The following is a 9400-nucleotide window of genomic DNA, read 5'->3' as shown; positions in this document are numbered from 1 at the left end:
TGTTTCAGCAATGTTCCTTGTAACTCAAATGTTCCTGATATATATATTGGCAGATACGTGTTCTAATAGCATTAAAGAATGTTGCAGCCATAATTTATAAGAAAAGCAAGAATTAACTCTCTTTACAAGGTCAGTATGTACTATTCCTATCCTCCTCTGTCTTAGTGTCACATGATAATTAGTCCCCTCTTGGTAATTAACATGACAACTGACACTTTACCAATCATATTAAAGGGCATGACTCTTTCCACCTCCCATGCTACATGATAATTACATGTGTGAGAGGGAGTAGTATGCTTTCTTCTTCAATCCATTGACTGGGGTTGAAATATTCAGGGTGTCAAAACCAATGACATTAGGCTCTATATTCTATATACAGCTCAACCTATTCCATTTCAGAAGTGCAAAGGACAGCTGACAGAAAATCTATGGCTCAAACTCCAGCATAGAAAACATTAATGCAAACATCCTCTGCCCAAAGGACTTGGCATTTACCACACTTTCTACTGGAAACACAAGGTTCCTGTGCCAAAGGTCAGGGGCAGAAGGATTAACTTTTCCCATATATTTAAGTAAACTGTCCATCACACCAAAGTGCAGGCATATACACATACACACCCAGTCCACTTACTGTAGCTGATTATGAAAAAGGTCAGCTAAGTGATTTGCTGCCAAACACAAATACACACACACACACACACAACTGCTAATATTGGGAAATAAAAAAGAATAACTTGCTCTTATATTCCCAAACAAAACAATCACATCATTCCTATCAATAGAATCTGCATTAAAATACATACATGCAAAATATGCTCACTTTTCAGTTGAATGGGTCTTTTATCTCCCAGACAGAATTTTCAAAGCAAAAGTAAATAAATAAAATGAACTTTGAGTGCCAAATGTCAATGCACATTTAGTATGTGTATCAAATACAATAAATAAATTATTTGATAAGCAATACTTGAGGATAACCTCTCTTCCTCAAATTTCATATATTTTATATTTATTATATAACTTATAAGTAATCTCCATATGTCAATTAGCAAAGATTATGGCACTTGTCAAAATTTGAGTGTTTGTTTTTCTATTTGCTTTTACATATATAACACCATATATAATATATATTCAATATTCAATATAATTATGTTTTATAGGTTGCATAATTTTTATATTATAAGCATACATCTATTATACTATTTATAATATAAATCATATGAAATTCAATATACAGTCATGCATTGTTTTGTGAGGTTTCAATCAATGAAGGGTATATTTGAGCGTGGTCCCTCTAAACTAAACTATCAAGCATATAAGTGTAGCAGTTTCTACATTCTAAGCTTTTGCAATTATACTCTAATGTTCGCATAATGACAGAATCACTCCATGACACTATTTTCAGAATATGTTTCTGTCATTCAGCGATGTTTGACTGTAATATGTTAAAGAAATATTTGTATATTTATCTTTGTATCTCTTCAAAACTGAAAGCTAGTTTTTGTAGATGTATTATTCCATTTTGTGCATTCATATTTCCCCAAAATTAAAATCCAGAGTGTTAAAAATATGCACCCAGGTGAATACTTAAGAAAGTTCTGCTCATGACTTCTCTTCCATTTTTCTTTTGAGGACATTTTTTGAGTCCCAGGAAAGTATTTAATCACCAGTCATGAGTGATGTCATCCTCTTATGTGTCATCTTACCCGTCTGTTTCAAGACACATGCTGGGAATGTACAACATCTCCCATAGGGTCAGATAAAAGGAAACACTCTTTCCTCCACTGATAGGCTTGAGTGATGCAAAGCAGGTCAGGATTTGGACTTTTTTACATTTTAGCTGCTCTCTAAAATTCAAAGCCAAAAAGAATTATATTGGATCTTTGACAGAGACTGCTTTTATGGGGACCTCCTGTGAGTTAAAAAGTGCTGTTCTTCAGGTGATTTTGCATATATTTTTAATACCAATTTGTGTCAGTATTGACACTTTGTTTTGACAGTAAGAAGAATTAAAATGATTCTGGATTCCTGAGGTGACTCTATTGACACATCAGATTACACTTAATGTTTTAACTGCAAAGCAAAATAGAGCAGAGCAGACACCCTATCATGCCTGGCTTATTAAAGCCTTTCCCAACCAGGACAGTGTACCTAGCAAGGAAGAGACAGCTCAAACAGAATCAGCCAGCTTTGAATATGAACACAGACTCAAAATAACAGCTTCTCTACCCTTTAAAGGTTATGCTCGTTCTTTTTAGTGGGAATATTCTTTTCAGGGGATTTAGTGGGACTATTCAGTGAGAATATTCAGTCGAAACATTTTTTCAGGGAATTCTTGAGGGAGGAAACTCAGAAATCCCTCACTCCTAGAGTTTGAACAGGTGGAAAATAAGGACAGTAGCTGAGGCAAGACCTGGGCTCCAGGCTTGCAGGTCCCTAAAGGCCCCACTAGAAAGCAACAAAACTCTTAGAGTCTATGCTTTTACCAGGGGTTATTCTCAATGTTTTAATCATACAGAATGAGCCCTCTCTTTGAAGGTCAGCTGTGCAATTTATTAAGAATTATTCCCATAGTTGAACTCTATGTGAACAAAATACAAAGGACAATGAATATTAAACTCTCATCAGGTAAAGCTAGATGCCAAGTATACATAAAGATATACCACTCGAGTGATCATAGTAGGTGGGGCTGGGCGAGGCGTGCTTTCTTTTAAGTGATAACACTAATAGCCCTTCCCTTATTATTTTATGAAAACACTAAAACATGTAGAATATTGGTAGAGAATGACTGATATTTCTTGCCCATAGAATTACAAATTGAAATTCCTCGACTTAAAAGAAATAATCACACAACTGGAATTCCTGATCAAGAAGGAAGAAGTCTTGTTTATTTTATATACCTGAATATTTAAATTTTTGTTTTACCAAAAAAAATGTTTTTCATATGATTCAATATAACTTGGAATAAAAAGTATCGGCTCACACCCAGGACTATGGGATTTCCAAAACATATTTTCATCAGTGTGTTTATATACGAATCTAAGTGGAAGAAAGTAGATAATTCTCCCTAAAAGACATATTTTGTAGCTATCTGTGGAAAACAGGCAAGCCATTGCTCGCCTAGTGCTGGTAATCACAAAGCATTTTTCTGAAAGCTTTGTAAATGCTTTCCCCCTCTAGATAAGAGATTTAAAGTAGACAGAAATAAATGACAGAGCTCACAGTGACTTACCTCTATGGCATTGCAGCTTGCCTAGGAGGCTGAAAACTCCAGGCTTTTCACAGTCTCTGTCAGGTTTGACTTTGCGGCTGCCAGCCAAGATGTGATGGCTAAGAAGGCAGTGAGGAGAAAAAGAATGAATAGGATCCAATTCAGCCAGATCCAGAATTGAACCCCCACTCTACCACTTATCAGCTAAAAAAGTCCAGCTGCTTTTATGGCAAATTCGGAATGACAAACCAATACCAGAAATCTGGTAGGAGATATAAATGTTTGGACTGGTGATTACAACCTAAGAACTAGTTGATTTTCCTTGTGAGAGGATATCTATTATACTTTACTAACATCATGAGAACAATCTCATTGTAACAGTTTACATTTACACATCAAAGTTAGAAGAATCCCCATACAATTGTACACTCTTTTTACAGAAGACATATCAGTTTTTAACACCCTAAAACTGATAAGATCAGCCAGTCTTTCATGAACTCTTCACTGCAGAAGTCATCAAATACATGTTTTACCTAGGTGCTTTCTCTTCAATGTAAGTATGTGCAAGAGGATGAGTTTACAATGAATGGATATCTAACATGTTGAGTTCCCATTCTCCGTGCTGCTCAAGATCCCTAGTATCAATGGATGGTAAAAGAGGTACAAAAACAGCTTTGATTAATTCTCTATAGCATAATATTTTAAGCAGAAATATCCCTCGTGTGTTCTCATGGTTAGTTTCTTCATTTTTCCCTAATCCAGAAGAATTTAGCTTTAGCTCTGTCCATGGTACCTCTAAATCTGAAAACACAGTATATCTGGCTCCTTTAACAAGCGTATCCACCCTTTTGCCTTGACAGGCCAGGTGAAAATGAGTCCCAGGGTGCACCATCCCTGCCTCTAACTCTCTGTCTAGACTAACTTTCAAATATATAGATTACAGCTTTAGCTTCACTTGAGTTCCCCATTCCCTTCTCATCCTAAAGCTTTTTTCATGGTCAACATAGGATTATTTAACAGATTATTTTAACTGTGTTAAAAATGCTTTAAATCTATATGTATAAACGTTTCTATATATACTCATATTGCTAAATTAAATATATACAGTATATATTTCTCTCTTATAAAAGACATAGGGAGGGAGGGTGAAAGAAAGAAGGGAAAACATAAGTCTAAGTAGATTTTATATGAGTGCTACAACTTCACACCCTTATTAGAGTCTACAAATACTTTTGATTTCCTCAGGATCAATATGTTCAAATTAAATACGAATTAAGATGAAAACAAGTTTTGACTTTTAACTCTGCATATTGCCAAATACCTGCAAATAAAAGAAATCTCTCCAAACTGATAGCTCCCCATTCATCATCCTGACTAAATTAGGCTTCTATCTTTGCATCCATATGCTGATTTAACAAATACACACTTAGCATCCATCATATATAAGGGACTGCAGTAAAACTTTAAATATATATATATTTAGACCATTTTATTAGCCCTAGGTATCTTAAGATAGGTGATGAAAATACATAAACATAGAACCTAGTAATTAAAATATAATAATGTATGCAATGCAAGGATTGGGCACACAATGATAAAAAGGCTAAAGAAAGAGTAAAACTCCAAACAAAGAAGTCATGGGGACCATCCCAGATGAAGAAACATGCTCTCACTATGAATGATTTACAATCTCCAATAACATATCAAAGATAAAATTATGTTTTCAGGAGTGAAAATCTCATATGCAATTGAACATAGAGGTTGAAAACTAATTATACATTTTGAAAATTATTCTTCATCAAGTTAAAGTATATCAGTGTGTACTAGTAGGGAATAAGGTTAAAGAAACAAGCACATTTACATAATAAAGAATTAGTGATACTAAATATATCCTTCATGCAATCTAACTGTCAAAAAATTAAGCAAGCTTACAGTGTAATTGCATGCTCACTTAAAATCTATTGGGACAAAGAGATAGCACAGGCATTAAGATTCTTACCTTGTATGAAGCAAACCCAGATTAATTCCCAGTACCTGCACTTTGTCTACCAAGAACTGCCAGAAGTGACTCCTGAGCAAGAAGGCATGAATAAGAACTAAGTATCACCAGGTGTGGCTCAAACACCGCTCCCCATCAAAAACAGAGTGAATTATGGCTTCAAATAAAGACTAAATCAACCTCCTGTAAGGCTAGACATAGGTAGTCTATTAAAAAAGCATTCGAGGCAAGAACTGTTAAAGTAGTAGATTTGACCATAAAATGAAAGAAATGTTAAGTGATAATTAGGTAAGTGATATAATCTGAGATGACTACCAGATTTCTATCATTGATAAAAATGATAGTGTCAATCCCTAACACAGGCTTATGAATGGATAAACCTACTTGGAGGAAAAATAAGTAGTTCAGTCTGGACATAGAGTATGAACCAGTAGACCATTGATTCCATGAAATATAAGAAAACACTTGTCTATAAGTCACTGTATAATTGTGCAAATCAGGAAATTGAGGCAGAAAAATTAAGCGAACAGTGAAAAAGCAGTTTTATGGAGCTTTTAATGCATGTTAGCAGCAAAACATTTCTCCTCATTCTTTCCTTTCCCCTTCACTTTTACTTCAATGATTGCGAATAATTTTAGCCCACAATATCTTTAAAACAAAGTACAACTAATAAATCTGATTTCAAAAATTTCCTTCTATATGGCTGAAGCAATAGCACAGCGGGTAGGACATTTGCATAGCACGCAGCCGACCCAGGTTCGATTCCCAGCATCCCATATGGTCCCCTGAGCAGTGCCAGGGGTAATTCCTGAGTGCAGAGCCAGGAGTAACCCCTGTGCATCACCAGGTGTGACCCAAAAAGAAAAAAAAAGTTTCTATATACTAAAGTGGAAACAACAAGAAAATCAAGTTAATGTCATTCAAGTTCAATAAATATACTTAGCAAATATTGTTTGTACATACCCTAATTCCACATAAGAAAAGAAGCGGTCTAAGTTCTGAAAAATTGGTCTCTTAAAAGTTCCCAACTTACCACATTGTACAAAAAATGAGGTTATTCCATTATTTGTTTGCCAAATGCCCATACCTACCTAATAGTAAAATAAGACTTCATGTCCACTTGCTACCTCTTATGATTTCCAGAATAATTAACAAAGATAATTACTATATTTGTAATATAGAAATGGTGAAGAAAGGATATTTGAGGTTCCTGACACATCAGTTTGGGACTTTCAACAATACCCAGCTCAGAATGGAATATGCATCGTAGAATGTGTGGAAAATCTACTCCAAACTACAAATTACTTTGAATTGGACACACATGCCACGCATTCATGGACATTCTAGCATTTGGCATCTGTCACGTGTCCAGTCAACAAATGCAGGAGAAAATTATTTTTCTCCCCTCAGTCACCTACACAAAAACTATAATGACAGTTCTTCTCTGGTATTACATTTTGTGGGAGGAGAGAGATTCATTTCAAATTAATTTATGGTCTGTGAAACGCACTAGAAACATGCTTCACTGCACCTAGAAGCATGGCATGCACCACTCCCTTGAAAAATCCATTCGAGGAGATTTCAGGGTGAGAAGAGCCCCCTTTGTTTGGGTCAGGCTGCCAGCATGAGCTCCTTGTATTCAGAACCATGGAATCCACTTAAGGAGTCAGAGGCCTGCCACCTGGAGAGGTTTGGAAAAACACTAACTACCACTACAGAACGTGAAGGCTGCACCCATAGGAGTTTGAGTCTACTAGAAGAAGCACCCGAGGACAATGCGTATGTTTTTGAAAAATAAACCCAGTTCCATTCTTTCACAAGAAACTCATTTCTCATGATTGGAGTCTGTGCAAGGCTATAACCATTTTTCCATCCAGTTCTGCACTAATGTAATGCTTGTCAATAGTCAATTGGTCCCATTTGATCCAGGGCTTACACACACCAAAGGACTTTGTTACAATCACCCAACGTGTCAGACCCTGATTAAAGTTGTTTTTTTGCTGCTCTCCAGCTGTCTCATAACTCAACTATGTAGCTTTCTTTCAAAGCCAGGATTTTGGTTGGCACCTGTTTTCAAACAGCAATATTACTAGTACACCACAGTCACAAAACAATTTTTTCAGATATTTGTAAACTTTCAGCGATTTCCTCAGATTCTGAGAAATTTCCACCCACCATATAGAACCAAAGTTTCAATGAGAGAACAAATATTCTGGCATTAAACCCAACTGTTTGCCTTTCAGGAGATTAGAGAGAGAAAGAGAGAGAGACAGGCACACAGACAGACATATATATATGTATATGCACATACATATACACACATAAATATATGTGTAGGTATTTATTTGTGTATAAGTATCCATAAGCAATTCAAGGAATCAAACCAAGTTCAACAAACTCTTGTGAGACAAGCACCTTACCCTCTGTACTAATTACTGGCCCCTGACGCTATATTCCTATATTTTTAATATAAATATTATTGTATTGATAGTCACACTTGGATCAGCTATGTAATACAGAAATCTTTGTTAAGGGCCTCATGATAAGAAGAGGAGCAATGTTGTTATAGAATCCTGAAACCCTTAATCCCTTAATGTAAATTTAACACATATATTTGTTCTAAAATTGTGGGAAAGAGCTAGACCACAATGACAAGATAAGAATCAGTGAAAGGTAACCTGTGCTTAAAGCTATCCTGACACGCCCGAGTGGAATAAACCCTAACATAATTAGTTAACATAGACTACAGGTGCTTAACTCTGGATAAGTTATATGTTAAGATAAAATTTAAGTACAAAAAAGTCAGAACACATTTGTATCAGAGTTTGATGAAGGTTGATGAGCTAAAACAAAAAAAAAAACATATTAATAAGGAAGGCAACTTGCAGGTGAAAAGAGAAATTATTGGTGTCAAAAGACAGGCACATGCACATTAGGTATGTGCCTGACCAGGGTTTAATTCCCAACACCACAAGATCCCTTAAATATTTCAAGCATCACTGGAGGTCCTGAGCAACTGTGGGCCCTAGAGGTGCCCTCTCCTGCCAAGGTGACTCAGTTATCTCCCACACCACTCAGTCTGAGCTGCATTGCATGCTCAGCCCTAGCACTGAACTATTGCCCCCTCTAATCCCTCCCACTACCAACACACACACACACACACACACACACACACACACACACACACACACACACACACGAAGACAGGTTATCTAGGAGTTACCTGGGAATCACTAGAGTAGCATTTCAAAATCTAAGCATAAGAAAAGAAGACTGGAAAAAACTCATTGTGCTAGCCATAGGCTACCAGTATGAGATGAGAGAGGTAATAATCTACACAAGCTAAATGTCTTAGTGAATATTAAAGGGCAAAACCCAATTCCATAACAGGACAGTCTGTGAGAAGTACATAATCACACCTAGATAAGCTAAGCGAAATGCTTAGGAAATATGAACAAATAAGTTTCACCTGAGAAAGTGAAACTTATTTATTCAATTTTTCACACCATCAAATTTTTGTTTCCCTTTTCCTATTTGGAGCTGCATTGATTAATTTGAAACTGTACACTAATTTTCAAATCCATTCCATGGATTTGATAGTCCTGTTTCTTCTTTAATTCATATTGCTTCTAGCTTCCATCAACACTAGGGCAATTGTTTATAAGTGTAATGCAGTAAAATTAAGTGGGATAGATAAGGAACATACTGGAGGTCAAGGAGTTTATGGCTAAGGTTAAATCTTTGTTCCACAATTAATTTAGAGCAGAAACTTGGGGAAGTCTTTAAAGTTGGAAAGTGTCTGTAGAATCATTATTTTTAGAGATTAGGTAGCCCTTGGGCTGGAGTGATAGCACTGTAGTAGGGCATTTGCCTTGCATGCGGCCAGCTTGGCCGACCTGAGTTCAATTCCTCCACCCCTCTTGGAGAGCCCGGCAAGCTACCGAGAGTATATCACCCACATAGCAAAGCCTGGCAAGCTCCCCTTGACGTATTCTATATGCCAAACACAGTAACAACAAGTCTCACAATGGAGACGTTACTGGGCCCGCTCGAGCAAATCAATGAACAACGGGAGGACAGTGCTACAGTGCTAGGTAGCCCTTATTCATGGAAGTCATTTATAAAGGTTTATTGCTTAATAAACATACTGACATCCAAATTTAAGAATAGACTAGTGAAGAAAGTCTGTTTTC

The sequence above is a fragment of the Sorex fumeus genome, unplaced genomic scaffold (assembly GCF_029834395.1).
Source record: "Sorex fumeus unplaced genomic scaffold, SorFum_2.1 ptg000034l, whole genome shotgun sequence".
NCBI lineage: Eukaryota > Metazoa > Chordata > Mammalia > Eulipotyphla > Soricidae > Sorex > Sorex fumeus.
Note: the sequence above shows the minus strand (reverse complement) of the source record.